The sequence below is a fragment of the Sander vitreus genome, chromosome 21 (genome assembly GCF_031162955.1).
Source record: "Sander vitreus isolate 19-12246 chromosome 21, sanVit1, whole genome shotgun sequence".
Taxonomy (NCBI): Eukaryota; Metazoa; Chordata; class Actinopteri; order Perciformes; family Percidae; genus Sander; species Sander vitreus.
The window spans coordinates 24,589,514-24,603,860 of NC_135875.1; the positions used below are offsets into that span (position 1 = coordinate 24,589,514).

Here is a 14,347-nt window from a genome sequence, read left to right on the forward strand (position 1 = left end):
CTGCTACATCATGTCAGATGATTTAAAAGGGAAAATCCTTACGGGATCAGATCTCTCCCATGGATTCACAGAGGCACTCAATGTAATGGAAAGATGTAGTGCTTGGAACATTTTTACACTCGGCATAGATGTGAACAGAAATAATGCGAGGGACATAAAGAGGCGAGGATTCTGTCATCATTTGATCCAAGGCCAGCCTGTTCTCACAGGCTGAGGTGAGAGCGGCTAAACCATCTCCCAGCATGAGGTTAATGTTTCACTGAGGCAGATGCTTCATCCACTCCAGCTGTTCAATATTCCTGCCTTTTAATGATGTTTGGACGTCGGCAGACGGCACCGCACAACTTCCAACTCGTAAAAGTGGAACGTGCTGAAAAGGAGCCCATGGTTTTAAAACCTTTTTTGACAAGGAACACATAAAAAGGGAGTTGTAAGCCTGCGGAGATTCATCTATCTGTATATATGTATTTTTTAAAGGGTATATGTGCAGTTTAGTGTCCCAAATTCTCCATACAATGTCCTTAATTATGAACATGCTAAACCACCTTTTTAACAGGTGTTTGGGTTATGGTTATGGTTATGGTTATGGTTAGGGTTAGGGCAACCTGTCTCAAATAATCATTTTTCAGTTTTTGGAAAATAATTTGGGACACTAAACTGCACGTATACCTTTTTAAAGTATATTTTTGTGGGCATTTAATGCCTTTATTAGTAACAGTAGAGCGACGACAGGAAATGACATGAGGTAGAGATGGGGAGCGACCATTTGGTGCTAAAATAGAGGCAGTATCAGCGTAGCATCCGCGACGTCACCCATTGGTTTGTGGACTGCCATTTTAAAGCCTTGAGTTTGGCGATATAGGCGTCACCATCTTGTTTTTTTTTAAACCGGATGTGACGATTTTGAACAAGAGGGTAGAGCTGTGGAGGATGACGTGGCCAAGCTAGTGTTGTTTATGGTTGCAATGGCTCTGTGCTAAACACTAAAGAGGGAAAGTTACAGATTTTCAACTGTTCCGAAGCAATTCATCCAGTGGAGATTTACTTTTTGGGTAAACACAGACCTCTTGGTACTGGCGCTAATCATCTGCATGTGTGGCAGTACAGAAAATTGGCAAACTTTCCCTTAAGTTACCAGCTAACGCTAGCAGTGGCAGGCTAGCTTGGTTGGCAGAATTCTGAAAAAGACATTTTTAGGCGTTCCATTTAATTTTGATGAAGTGAAAACACAGTGAGAGGGTCAAAGTTTAAAGTGCTCATATTATGCTGTTTGGCTTTTTCCTTTTCCTTTATAGTGTTATATATATTTTTGTGCATGTTATAGGTGTACAAAGTAAAAAAGCCCAAAGTCCACCCCAAACAGACTTACCATCTCCAACAGAAAACACTGTTCACAAACTGCTCCAAACAGCTCTATTGTAGTCCAGCCTTTACTTCAGAGACAAACGTGGTCACTTTGGAACACGTTATAATGCTCGTCTAGCTGCTAGAGTGGCACGCCCTCATACTCTGCTTCTGACTGGCTAGTAGTCCTTACCTAACTACTGTCAGGGCACGCCCTCATACTCTGCTTCTGACTGGCTAGTAGTCCTTAACTAGCTACTGTCAGGGCACGCCCTCATACTCTGCTTCTGACTGGCTAGTAGTCCTTACCTAGGTACTGCACATGTGCGACTCTCAACAAAGAAGCAGCGCGATGTCTCACTCTGTAGCTAAAACAGAGAGCTCAACACACAGGGTGAAAAGAGGAGCTGCAGCAATGTGCAGTACAACAAAAATATAATAACCCAAAGCTTCTAACTTATTGCCTTTAGTCTGTAGTACTTTGATATTTTTATAGTAAAATACACAATTAACTGTTATGAATATAAAGGCAGTAAAGCACTTCATGTCAGCACAAAGGGCCGGTAATGATTTTGTAGATCTTTCCCAAAGGCTCCTACGCTTTCTCTCCCCACCTCCATAAACTTCTCATCCTCACTCATTGGCAAAGGGCTTGGCACATACAGTACTGTACTGAAGGATATAAATAAACAAATGTAAGAGGAGAGTAATTATGAAATGCTCGATTGGGGGAAGCATAGAGCGACAGAATGTCTATAAATGCAATCAAGGCGAGAGAGGAAGTGATTAGAGCCCTACGCTGATCTGATTAGATTTTTAGGTGAGAGCGGTAGAGGCAGCCAATAGAACTCATCCACACTCCCTCAATGACAAATTGCACAAAGTTTGCTGCTGGTGGGCAATAAAAGGCCAGCATGGGCCATAATAAAGTGAGAATGTCTGCCAAATGGAGGAGAAAAAAAGAGTGAGATGCAGTGCTAAGAGGGATAAAATACAGGTCATAATTAGATACAGAAACAGTTGAAGAAGGAGCAAAAGAGAAGAGCTACTGCGTGTTGGCCAGGCCTGTGAGCCATTTCCCAGTGTCCCTCTGTTCAAACAGACCCACTCTAACCTCTGAATACAGTCACACCTCCACCCATCTAAAAGCTGCAGTACATTATGATTCAGCCATAACACCTATTGAACAGATTGTGAAGATGACAGAGATGCAGACTAATTATAAAATAGGGTATGACAGATGACAGAGTTAGTACAAATTACGGTTGGGGGTCAAAAGCCCTTCATCTAATCAGTATCCAGTATTGAATCTGCTTTCCCTTTTCAAATCTATCTATCTATCAGCTTTTAATATTGTTGAATATTATGTTGTTTAAGTTGAAGTCTGAAAAGCAAGTAAATGCACCTTTGAGTTGACATATTTACAGAAGTCAAATCCACTGTATTTATAAGGATTTGTATCTTATTCTATTTTAGCCTGTTTTTATTTTCATGACCGTTTTAAATTGCTCCTTATTGTTCTATGTTAAGTGTTTTGAATTGCCTTGTTGCTGAAATGTGCTATAGAAATAATGTTTCCTTGCCTTGCCCTATAACCTCCAGCCTGTCAGTCAGTCACCAGGGCATGGAGAACACTGTTGTGCCTGTCTGTCTCAGAGGAAGTGCAACCGCAGCACGGCCGCTGTCGGCTCGCCATTGCATTATATTGCAGCTGTCTGCGTGGAGTTTGGAAACCGTAACCACACTTGCGACCGGTTTACCGGCATTGCCGTGACTCCGTGGCCATGTTTCCATCCACATGTTTTTATGCGAATTAAGTTGGATGGAAACACTTTCTTCATTCGCATGAATGATGAGATAGCTACTGCGACTTTAACAAGCTGCAGAGGCGACGTAGTCTCGCTCAGTCCACACCTCAGCTCTGCGTTATGTCGGAGCCCCGCTCTCTGTGAAACGTGCAGAGCGCTCTCAGGTAGCGGTCCTTCCTCCGCAGCGATGTGGAGGAAGGTCTGGCAATGCGAGACTAGATAAGATTAAACAAAATCAGTTAGGTAATTCATTTTCTTCGACGCTTTCCATTAAAAACCAAAACTAATGGCTCTTTATTGTGAAGGCAGCTCCTCGGACAGTGCTACAGGTTTTTAGGCTTTGGGGGTTTCAGTCAGTTACACCTGCAATGAAGCCACACTGAATTGGGGTATGAAAGGGTCACTTTTGCTTGGCTGGCCAGTGCTCTCTAGTGTGTGTGTGTGTGTGTGTGTGTGTGTGTGTGTGTGTGCGTGCGTGCGTGCGTGCGTGCGTGCGTGTGTGTGTGTGTGTGTGTATTTACGTGATGACAGCCTCTTTATGGCATGATGGCCGGCCTGGCCCCGGGTAGGGAAATATGAAGACAGTAAGTCGATAGTGGAAGAGAGGCGTTCAGTGCTAACGGAACGGTGAGAGGGGGCTTGGAAGCGCTGGGCTAGAAATGACGCTCTCCATCTCAACTTCCATCCATCTGCCCGCCGTCCTTCAGATTAACTGGAGTGTAGATCCATAAAGCTAACAAGCAGACGAGGCCTGCTACCGCACACAGTGTTCACCGTCTCTCTTAACCTGGGTTTTATTTGAGTGGTTTACTGACACGACAGAACGCTGCCAAAGCACTAGAAATCAACAACTATTATTCCATCATCTGTGCAGATACTCACCCATGCTACATTAGTAATTGTTCATAATCCCCAAATTTAGTTAGCTTTCTTTATTCGTGTTTATTTCAGTGTGTTTGTTTTCTTCAGAACAAGGCGCGCAGTGATGTTCTAATGTGATTTAAATCCAAGATACACCACAATTAGGACTCCGCGGCGCAGACGTGGGCGAAACGTGCCGTTTCATACTGATTAATGATAATTAGGGGAAGAGAAAAATTAAACACAAAAAGCTCACCCCAATTCAAAAGCTCCGTGACCGATAATCTGCTGCAGTGATATTAGCTCAATGTGATTTTCTGTGTGCGAGTGTGTTTCAAGGAGGACATACGGGGTGATTGATCTGTGATTGATGAGGGTTTAAATGTTTGGAACAGCTGCCTATGGTGAATCCTTCTCAACACTTAACAAGATTTGTATTAAATATAGCTGCATCCTCTCTTTAGCGACAGCCTCTCCTTCAGTTTGTAGGGGCTAACGCTCTGTTCAATTTATTCGGTGTAATCCCAATCTGTTTACACTATAATATATTATTATTATTATTATTATTAGTATTATATATTACTTGAAGGCACCATTTGAATTATTCTGTCCATTAACTATAATAGGACATTATTTGTGTCATGTATCATGTTTGTAACTTAGTCTAACTAAGTCTTTTATTTCCATTGGTATTTTATTTCTTGTTTGCTTGCTCATTTTACTGTCTGGGTCTTTTTTTAACAATGTATTCATGTGAAGCACTTTGTGACTTTGTCTGTAAAAGGTGCTATATCAAATCAACTTATTATTATTATTGGTGAAAAGGGAATGAAAATAAAGGAATAGACAGTCTACTTTGGTAAGGCAGTATTATAATTGAGTTTTTTTCTCACTCATGGTCTGCTGTTGTTGAAAGATAACTCCTTGACAGATAATAGCTCTCAGATTTAGAAATGGTGAATTTCAGCAGAATTCTGCATGAAAGGCTTCATTGTTAGTGGGTTTTTTTCTAAAATAGTTTCTCTTGACACTCTTTACTATGCATGAAAGTCACATGTGATAGAAACTAGTCTGACTATCTCCTCCACTCTAACAGCTTGTAACTTATATGCCTCTTAGTGGTTCCTCAACCAAATGTTGGCCTGTGGTGCTTTTAAAGGCCGAGTCCATCTGCGTTCTTTTCTGGGTTTTTCAAAAACTCATCAGAAAGCTAATCTATGAGGTGATGGATAATGTGAATGCCGGAACTAGTCGAAAGCAATGTAACGTATGCTGCTGCGGACACCACTTAGGTAGCGGTAACAGTTATTTAACGGTACACTTTGCTGCTGCCCCCATCCACAGCAGTACATATGTCGCTCTCTTCAAAACCAACAGACTCCTTTGAAAAACAACATAATTTTACCTCGCAGAACACAGGAGTTGCTGGTCTCCCGCTGCCTCGATCAGTTTGTTTGTTAGTTTGTGTTATTGTGACTTTCCGATCCGAACAAACGTGGCATCCACAGCAGTATATTGCTTAGCTTCCGTGCCGCCGGTACCCTATGAGACCTTATGAGACACTATGAGACACTATGAGATCTTATGAGACACTATGAGACACTATGAGACCCTATGAGACACTATGCCGAATGTGTTGAATGAACTCACACAAATGTGCTACATTTTCCATCTACGGATGGCTATTGCAAATACGCTTTGGCTATAAATGCTGTGGTGTGTGGCTTTGGTTAATGCTATCCAAGCAAATATTGAATGAATTAATACAAATCAACTCTAGAAGTCAAACACTAAACAAAGATTGGAATCCATGAAATAAATGAAGAGAATCTAGTCGTTTGTTGTATTAAAGTTGATTTTCAAAGACAGGACAGAGTGTCCTTCAATGCAACAAGTGTTTTCAGTATAGTCGCTCTGTGATTGTACAAAAAGTAATTCTTTCCTGTGATAGATCCCCTATTGTACATTTTGGGTCTGTGCAGCGGCCTGAAATGAACACACAGCAGTAGCTGCCTGGAAGGAAGAAAGTCCATCTAAACACTTTAAGAACGATTAGCAGTCGTATCGAAAGAAAAAATATAAAGATATTAGTATTACAAGTTTTTCTGGCTTTTGTATGGGACAAATCAGACTGTATAAATAAGTGTTTTTTAAAAAGCAGTTTTGACCTGACTTATTCTAAGTTTGAAGACTTGTTTTTATCAGAGGACAAAAGGATAGCTGAGTGTATAAAAGCATGAGCCAAATAATATTTGGAATATTTTAGCACTTATTAAAAGACCAAGGTGTTTCATTTTCAGATTAGACTTGGAAGCAGCTCCAGGGGAGCACAGCACACACGCACACACGCATGCACATACAGCATAAATTAACCCCCAGGTACTGAAATGTTTTGCATAATGCCAGCCAATAAATAGAACATCGTCTTTCTCTCAAATACGCATGCAAACACATTATAAAGGAAAGCAGAGGAAAGCAGACATGCAGACTGCTGTTATTGTGGTGATCTCATGATTACAGCTATCATTTTATGTATACAGATTATTTAGTCTTCAAAAGCCGTTCATTATATTGTAGTACTGTAGTATATTATATATGCTGCTGACTTCAACATTAGCTCTAATGCCAAGAAGTGTAATGTAAATGAGTGTTTTGTTAGTGGAGATGCAAAGTAGCAGTGAGATAAAATAAAGAAAGTATGATGAGGAATACGTCTAAATACTAGTGAGTCATAAATGTACATGAAAAGTAGTATTCCCATATATATATTGCCAAATTAAAATGTATTAATTATAATAATGATTACCTCCGCCAAGGAGGTTATGTTTTGTCTGTCTGTCAGCAGGAATAGAGAAAATGTACTGACCCGATTTCCATTACACTTTGTGGAAGAGTGTAGCATGAACCAAGGAAGAACTCATCATATGTTAAACTGAATCATTTTAGTTAACATTGCGAGATAGGGTGTTTGTGCTGCATTCATGTGGTGTCGGAATAGTCTGTAAAATGAGTTCCCCACTAGGAAAATTCTCACTGCATTTACATCGTGAGACAGGGCATATCTAAAACATTTGTGATTTATTTTTGCATTTACTTAAAGACGAGACAGACCATCTTTAGATAAAGGGTCCAACAACCAGCGCAGGTCGGGCTTTGACTGTATTTTCCTGAATTCAAAATCAACTTTATCTCTTCTTCTTCTCGTGTGGTGTTTCAGTGCCCAGCTCAGAGTGCACGGTGCACTGGTGGGAGGAGAGGAACACCAGTCCAACAAGCTCCTGACGTACGCAGACGACACCACCCTCATTGGACTCATCTCTGGAGGGGATGAGTCCGCCTACAGGTGAGAGATTGCACACCTGGTAGTCTCGCATTGCCAGACATTCCTCCACAGCGCTGTGAAGCAGGGTCTGGCTAGTCCACTCAGCATTCTGGGATGGGAGAAAAACATGCTCTGGTTTATTTGCATTCCTTTAAACCAATCACAATCGTCGTGGGTGGCGCTAAGCGCTGGACGGAGCAACGGTGCCTCTGCAAAATAGCCTTGGAAAGGAACTTGTTTTGGTGGAACATGTGTACGTTCAAAAGTTGTTTTAGTCGTGCAACAGAAAACTCAGATTGGACAGATAGTCTAGCTAGCTGTCTGGATTTACCCTGCAGAGATCTGAGGAGCAGTTAACCATAGTCCTCATAAATCTACCGGAGTTTAGAACGCCAACACAAAGAAAGCGGAAGGTGAGGGGCATCCGGGCGAAAATGAGGGACATCTGGCGGAATTTTCAGCAACACCGGAACAATCCTGGAAATTAATCGGCATCGATATAGACTAACCACCTGGTGATGTGGTGCAGTCAGAACAGCATGGAGCTAAATGCTCTGAAGACAGTGGAGATGGTTGTGGACTTTAGGAAGTACCCAGGGTGATGGAGGCGCTCCCAGGACCTCTGCTGGGCTTTTTTGATGAGGGAGCTGATATTCAGAGGATGTACTTCCTGTGCAGCTGAAGAAGGTCAACCTGTCAAAGACTATGGTGGTGCACTTCTACACTGCCATCATCGAGTCCATCCTCACCTGCTCCATCACCATCTGGTACGCTGCTGCCACTGCCGAGTACAAGGGCAGAGTGCAACACATCACCCGCTCTGCTGAGAAGGTGATTGGGTGCGATCTGTCATCTCTCCAGGACTTTTCTTAATTTTGTTAAGCAACAAAAACACCCAAGCAAATTTCTTGTACGTGTACCTACTTGGCAATAAACTGCCAATTGATTCTAAACCGTACTGTAGAATTATTACTAGGGATTACTGATTTGAGAACTTTGATAGTGGGTATCTGTTGATGCCGAGTCCAATACTTGGTTAACCACTAACCACCAAATGCTGATTAAATTACATCTATCACATACAGACAGACTTTCTGGCAAATGTTCTCTAAATTGATGTGAAGAGCTCTTTTACACACCTGTACAGTGATCTCATGTTGCCACGAGGATGTAAATGTGTAAGATAGGACTTTATATCGGCATATAGTGTATGTTCATTAGCATACTTGTACCCACATGTCAGGGACTGATAATAAATCATATGAATACAAATGCATGTGTAGATTGGATAAGGCAGTGAACATCCATGCCCTGCATGGTTAATCATAATAAAGTCAATATAAATTTGAATATTTGAACTATGTTGATGCTAATGAGTTTTATTTTATATGAGGCTTATTTTATGTGTATGTATGTGTGTGTGTGTGTGTGTGTGTGTGTGTGTGTGTGTGTGTGTGTGTGTGTGTGTACCATGTGTTTGATATATTTTATTTGATGGCAGTTTTTTAATGTATTAATTTTGATCTTTTACTACCACGGACCATGGTGTGCAATACAACTGAATTGAACACACACACACACACACACACACACACACACACACACACACACACACACACACACAAAAGGCCCCATGAGTTTGCAGATATGAAGGAGTGGTTTAAAGACGAAAGCTTTGGAGAGCAAATTCACCCCCCCCCCCACACTTGACCCCCACCCCCTCCCCTCCCATCCTCCCACAGGCTGCCATTACAGAAGGATGCTCTTCTTTAAAAAGTTGTGTTTCTCTCTTTGTTCACGTTTCAAGGACATGCAGAGCCACCACTCATCTGCAGATGGGGGCGAGAGGGAGACGGAGTGAGCGAGAGAAAGAGAGAATTTTCTGCATTTTCGATAATAAAACATCTTATTGGACCTTGAAGGCACGGCTTTGGCTCACAGAAAGGCTGCGGTGGGCTATTGGGGGAGGTGGCGGAGGATGAGGGGGATGGTTTCTCTTTGCCATTTTACTCAGAAAAACAGTTGTTTGAGTGAGGAGAACACGGCAAAAGGGAATGGGATGTCTGCTCCCAACCTTTCCTGGCCTTGTCTTCCCCGCTGTTTGGCAGATCCCGCATAGCTACAACTATCTGTCTACCTGAGCAGAGAGAGTTATTCTACTGACAGACAGCACCTATTGTTAACTCCTCATACAGAGGCTTTGGAAACAGATGCACAGTTGACATCATGTCGTCGATAGGTAGGAGGATTTCTTGGTGGAGGAGGGCACAGTGAAGAAGAAAAAACAACAAAACTAATTATAATAAAAATGATAATTGTGCTTTCCATAAGTCAAAGTAAATAATTTGTGTTTGTGTTTCTGCATTATTATTAATATTAATATCTCATTACTGCACTAACCCCAACCCTGAAAATGACATTGAATGTAATTCAGTTTCCCCTAGGATTTTTTCAAGGGGGGGTGGTGACTCTCCTCCCCCCCCCAAAAACATTGATTTACACATCACACAATTATTTAGCAACAGTTGAAAGTAGGAATGTATGTTTTATGGGATTGTTGTTGTTTCTTCAGTTTTTTGGAGCTGGCACAGAGCTGTGAAAACGTCTACTGATCTACGATCTACTGTCAGCTGTTATCAGAGCACGCAGGTGAGGGGAACAAGAAATAAAAACTGAAACTCTCAAAATGAAACTGCCAATATGCTCATTGACAGTCATTAAGTCATTTCCTGTATATCGGTAGTTTAATTTAAAAAGAAATAATGACACTTTATGATCCATTTTTGTGTAAAAGGGCCCCACACACCTCGTATAAAAAGAAGACTGTCCTATTTTTACGCTTGTAGAGTGGCTCTCGGCGGAGCATACGCACCACTATGCTCTGCTCTCTGCCCGGCGTCGCCAGTTTCATTGATTATATTGGAAGCGTAGTGTTGGAACGTCCGCTCTGCATACATTACATTACTTAATAGGGGAAACACTGTAATTGATAGAGAAAATAGATTTATATTTACATACTTCAATTAAAGATATACACATGGAGAGTATTATAAAAGGCATGCCTCTCCCCCATCCCCAGTGGAAATTACTTGCACGTTTCCCTGCCTTAGGGATGCTGTGTGCAACGTGGCGACAGTGTGACATCACATTTCAAATATCAGCTGCACATCTCTATTCCGAGTTTCTCTGCTTGTCTCTGAGGAACACAGAGTTAACCCACAAAGGGCGAATCAGTGAAGGCAGGGGTGAACCAAAACATGAAGCGCTCGAGGGAGCCTCAGATACTGTAGGTCGTGCGTGTGTGTGTGTGTTTGTGTGTACGAGGTGTCCTTTTCAGACTTGGGTTACAGCTCTCTCCACCCTGAAGGACACAGTAAACACTTGTTTTATTATGATTTGAATATCAGCTCTCAGACTCTGAGGGAGGATAAATGATTATCATTAATTATAATAAATTTGCCTGTCAAGACGGCAATTATTTTGTTGCCACACAAATTGATTATTCATATAATGGCGGCGGTGGAATGCAGCAGTGTGAGTGACTCATGATTTTGTTGAACAATCAAAGCCAGGGAAGGTAATTGTTTCACTCGTCAAAATGTTTAAATGGCTGTGTGTGTGCAGGACGGAGTGTGTGTGTGTGTGTGTGTGTTTGTGTGTGTGAGAGAATTAAATGCTTAACTGTGATATCCTAGATGAGTTTGTTCCTGCTGAAAGCACCGAAGCCATCATGTGAAAACTCATTCAGAGCAAAACATGGTTTTCTGCAGTTGTGGGGGGAATTCTGGCTGCTTTAGGTGTGAAAACCTTTTCTTCCAGTCAATTAACTAACAACATGCACAGTGGAGGAGCTGAGATCAAAAGTACTTGAAATAGAGATTTGAAGGTTTTAAATCCATCAAGGTCCAAAAATGTTCTTTCAACAAACATATAAACCTGCCCATTTGAACATTCATTGGGCTGTTGTGATGTCCTGGTCTTAGCTAGTCCGCATTTGTGAAGCATGAATTTTTGTGAAGTCAACTAAATGTATTCAACACAATTACCTTGCAGACAGCAGTCCTTTCTTTACTGGTAAAGTACAACAGGCATTTTCACAGAACTGTTGTCTGTGAATAATGAAATGACCGGTGAAGCACTGGTGTAGCCCGGAAAAACAAATGTGTGTGTGCATCATAAAAACTAAACATCTAATTAGCTCTAATGTTACAACCTTACACAGATGCCGTGTGTGCTGGCAAGTGGTTTAAGGCTTTTTGGTTCCTAAATGTTTTGGCATAAGATCACTGTAAGCCCCACTGCTATGCAAGTGGGCGTTTGTGCTGTGAAATGGTGACATGAGTATGGCTAAATTAGGGGCTGCGTGTGTAGGAGCACTGAAAGCAGAGTGAACGACAGACAGAAAGACAGACAGAATACGTCATGACCATAGATAGTTAAATAAATGGACAATGTGATGCTGTAGATTTCCACGGAGACGAGTGAAGTCTATTAAAAGCACTTTTTCTGGTGATGGCTGAGCGTTACTGAGCAGCCTCCAACTGAGAGAGACGACGTAGATGTGACGTGAGCAACATGTCTGAAAGTTGTAAGTCTTCTGGTAGCTGTGCCAAGAGAAATCTCAATCATTCCCAATCTTGCAGAGACGGAGAGCGTAGGTATATGTAAGGAGATAACATAGGCACAGGCTAATTATTGATCACTAAAATGCTAGTTAACATTAGTAATTAAACTTAAACAGCTAATGTAAGTCAAAACTGCCTGCGAGCTTCTCCTGTACTGTACGGTAATTTCTCTACTGTGCGACAGAAAGTGTCTGCTACGGAGGCATAACGTGAGCTACAAGGTAATGGAGCCTTTTATACATTGTCGTGTTTCTTTAGAAATAAACAATGGACAAATAAAGTCTTTAAACACTTCAGATGTAAAGGTATTCGCTGTCAAAGTGGCGCCAAAATGAATGGCAGTCAATGGGATGCTAACGGCGGGTGATGGCTTGACAGCATCAAAATGGCTCCATAGGAGGTACACTTTGTGGAGGCTGGCTTACCACCTTGGTCATGACAGGCGGAGCACTAATTAGCTTTTTGTAGCAATGAGAGTGAAGCCTTTTTGCTCGCTGCTTTTGCGTTGCTGAGCACCTCGCGTCTTCCTACTCTCTGCGCCTCTTTTGCAGGAGGGTCTTGACTACAACACTGGCGCCTACCCCTGCTGACTTTGAGTAATTATTGTGAATGCTCTGATTAATAAATGTAGATAAATAATTATTTGTTTGTAATGACAGTTTAGTTTAGATTTACCAGCTGGCACCTCGGCGGTGTCCAATGTACTCCAGGTAATGTGGAGTTTTGAGTTTTGTGTTATGTGAAAAGTGTAGTCTGTAGTGACGGACCCACAGATAATTATCACCAGCTCTGCGGAGAGTTTTACCATCTTTTAGATCACTGTTTTGGTTTCATGACCCACAACTTTAATGTTTTGGTTCAGTTTTGCTGCTCTCACTAACCTGGTTTCCAGTAAAAACACTTTGATAAAGCCACTGAACACAACCTTGTGAGCTGGCCAGAAACGACTTGAATGCTAATGTTGCTTTGTGTGTGCAGATGTGTAAGTAGGAAACTGTCTGCTAACACATTATCAAGAACGACTTTATAAGGTGATCATTTGTCAATGTGCATCTCAGCTCAACCCGGTCTCACACCAGTTTGTGAAATGGTCACGTTATTTAGATTTATTGAGTTGTGTACAGGTCACGATTTTCTCGTTTATTTCGTGTACAGGTCACGATTTTAGAACGTGACCATTTGACGAACTGCCATGACACTGGGCTGCTCTGGGGGACGCAACAACGGGGGAAATGAAACGCCACAACGGGGAAATGAAACGCCACGCGCTAGCGACAACAACGGGACGGACCGCCACACGTCCCCGGGCGCAGGGACCCGCTACACACAGGACGCGATCTCCAGGTGCAGGGACACGATCCGCGGTCTCTGTGGCATGCAACAACGGGGAAATAAAACGCCACACGCCGGCCACAACAACGGGACAGTTGTGGTTAGGAAAAGAAGAACGGGGAAAGGAACCGTCACGCAGGACACGCCAACAACAACAGGACGGTTGTGGTTAGGAAGAGAATAACACGGAAAGGAACTGCAACACGTGGGACGCGATCCCGGTCTCCGAGGTGAAAGTCTTGTGTTGTTTGACCAACCTCCCCTGATTTTCGCCTTATCAATACTACTCGCTACCGTAATCGTTCTGTCATCACGAAATAAGCTTCCCATTGAAATACATTACTTTAGAATCCTAGCTCACCACACGAAAATAACTACACTAATGTGTTCAGTACACGGATCAATAGATTCAATGACGTGACCATTTCACAAACTGCCATGAGACTGGGCTGCTTAGCTTTTTTATACTAATATGAATCTAATTTAAGATAAACTGAAGAGCCTCCAGGTGATAAGGGTGGCATGGTGTTTCTGGCCTAATATCCTTGTATTAAGAACCAGCTGCTCTAATTTGTCAATGGCATAAATGCTGCTTAATGTCAATCTTAATGTCATAGTGTCTATGCACAACTCAACTGCTTACACGTGGTTTCTACAGGTTTCACCAAGTCAAATTTAAGACTTTTTAAGACCATTATGAATGAAATGTAGGGCCTCTATCACAACATCAAAAACAAAGTCAGATGTCAGAGTCCAGAAACATTGTCTGAAACAATTCCCAGCTTTCCTCGTTGGCATTGTAGGAATGGTGTCTAGATTGGCTAAAATATAAGTAGCATGTTGGTCTCATTTGTAGTCGTAATACAGCAAATTATTTTTGGAGTAGCGACAGAAAGACCTACAACACCACGGAATAAAAACATTCTAAAGCACTGCGGGAACATTTCAATGAGCATTAGAGGTAGAGTTACATTGACGTTGGGAAATTAAGACCTGATGAAAATTATTTAAGACCTAGAACACAATACTTCAGTGAATGTAAGACTTTTTAAGGC

At 41.9% G+C, this 14,347-nt stretch overlaps 1 protein-coding gene across 1 annotated transcript in view; it reads right to left on the reverse strand.

Moving 5' to 3' along the window:
* The window catches only part of ca10a (carbonic anhydrase Xa), a 293,559-nt gene that overhangs the window by 22,783 nt on the left and 256,429 nt on the right, over positions 1-14,347 (reverse strand). The window lies entirely within an intron of this gene.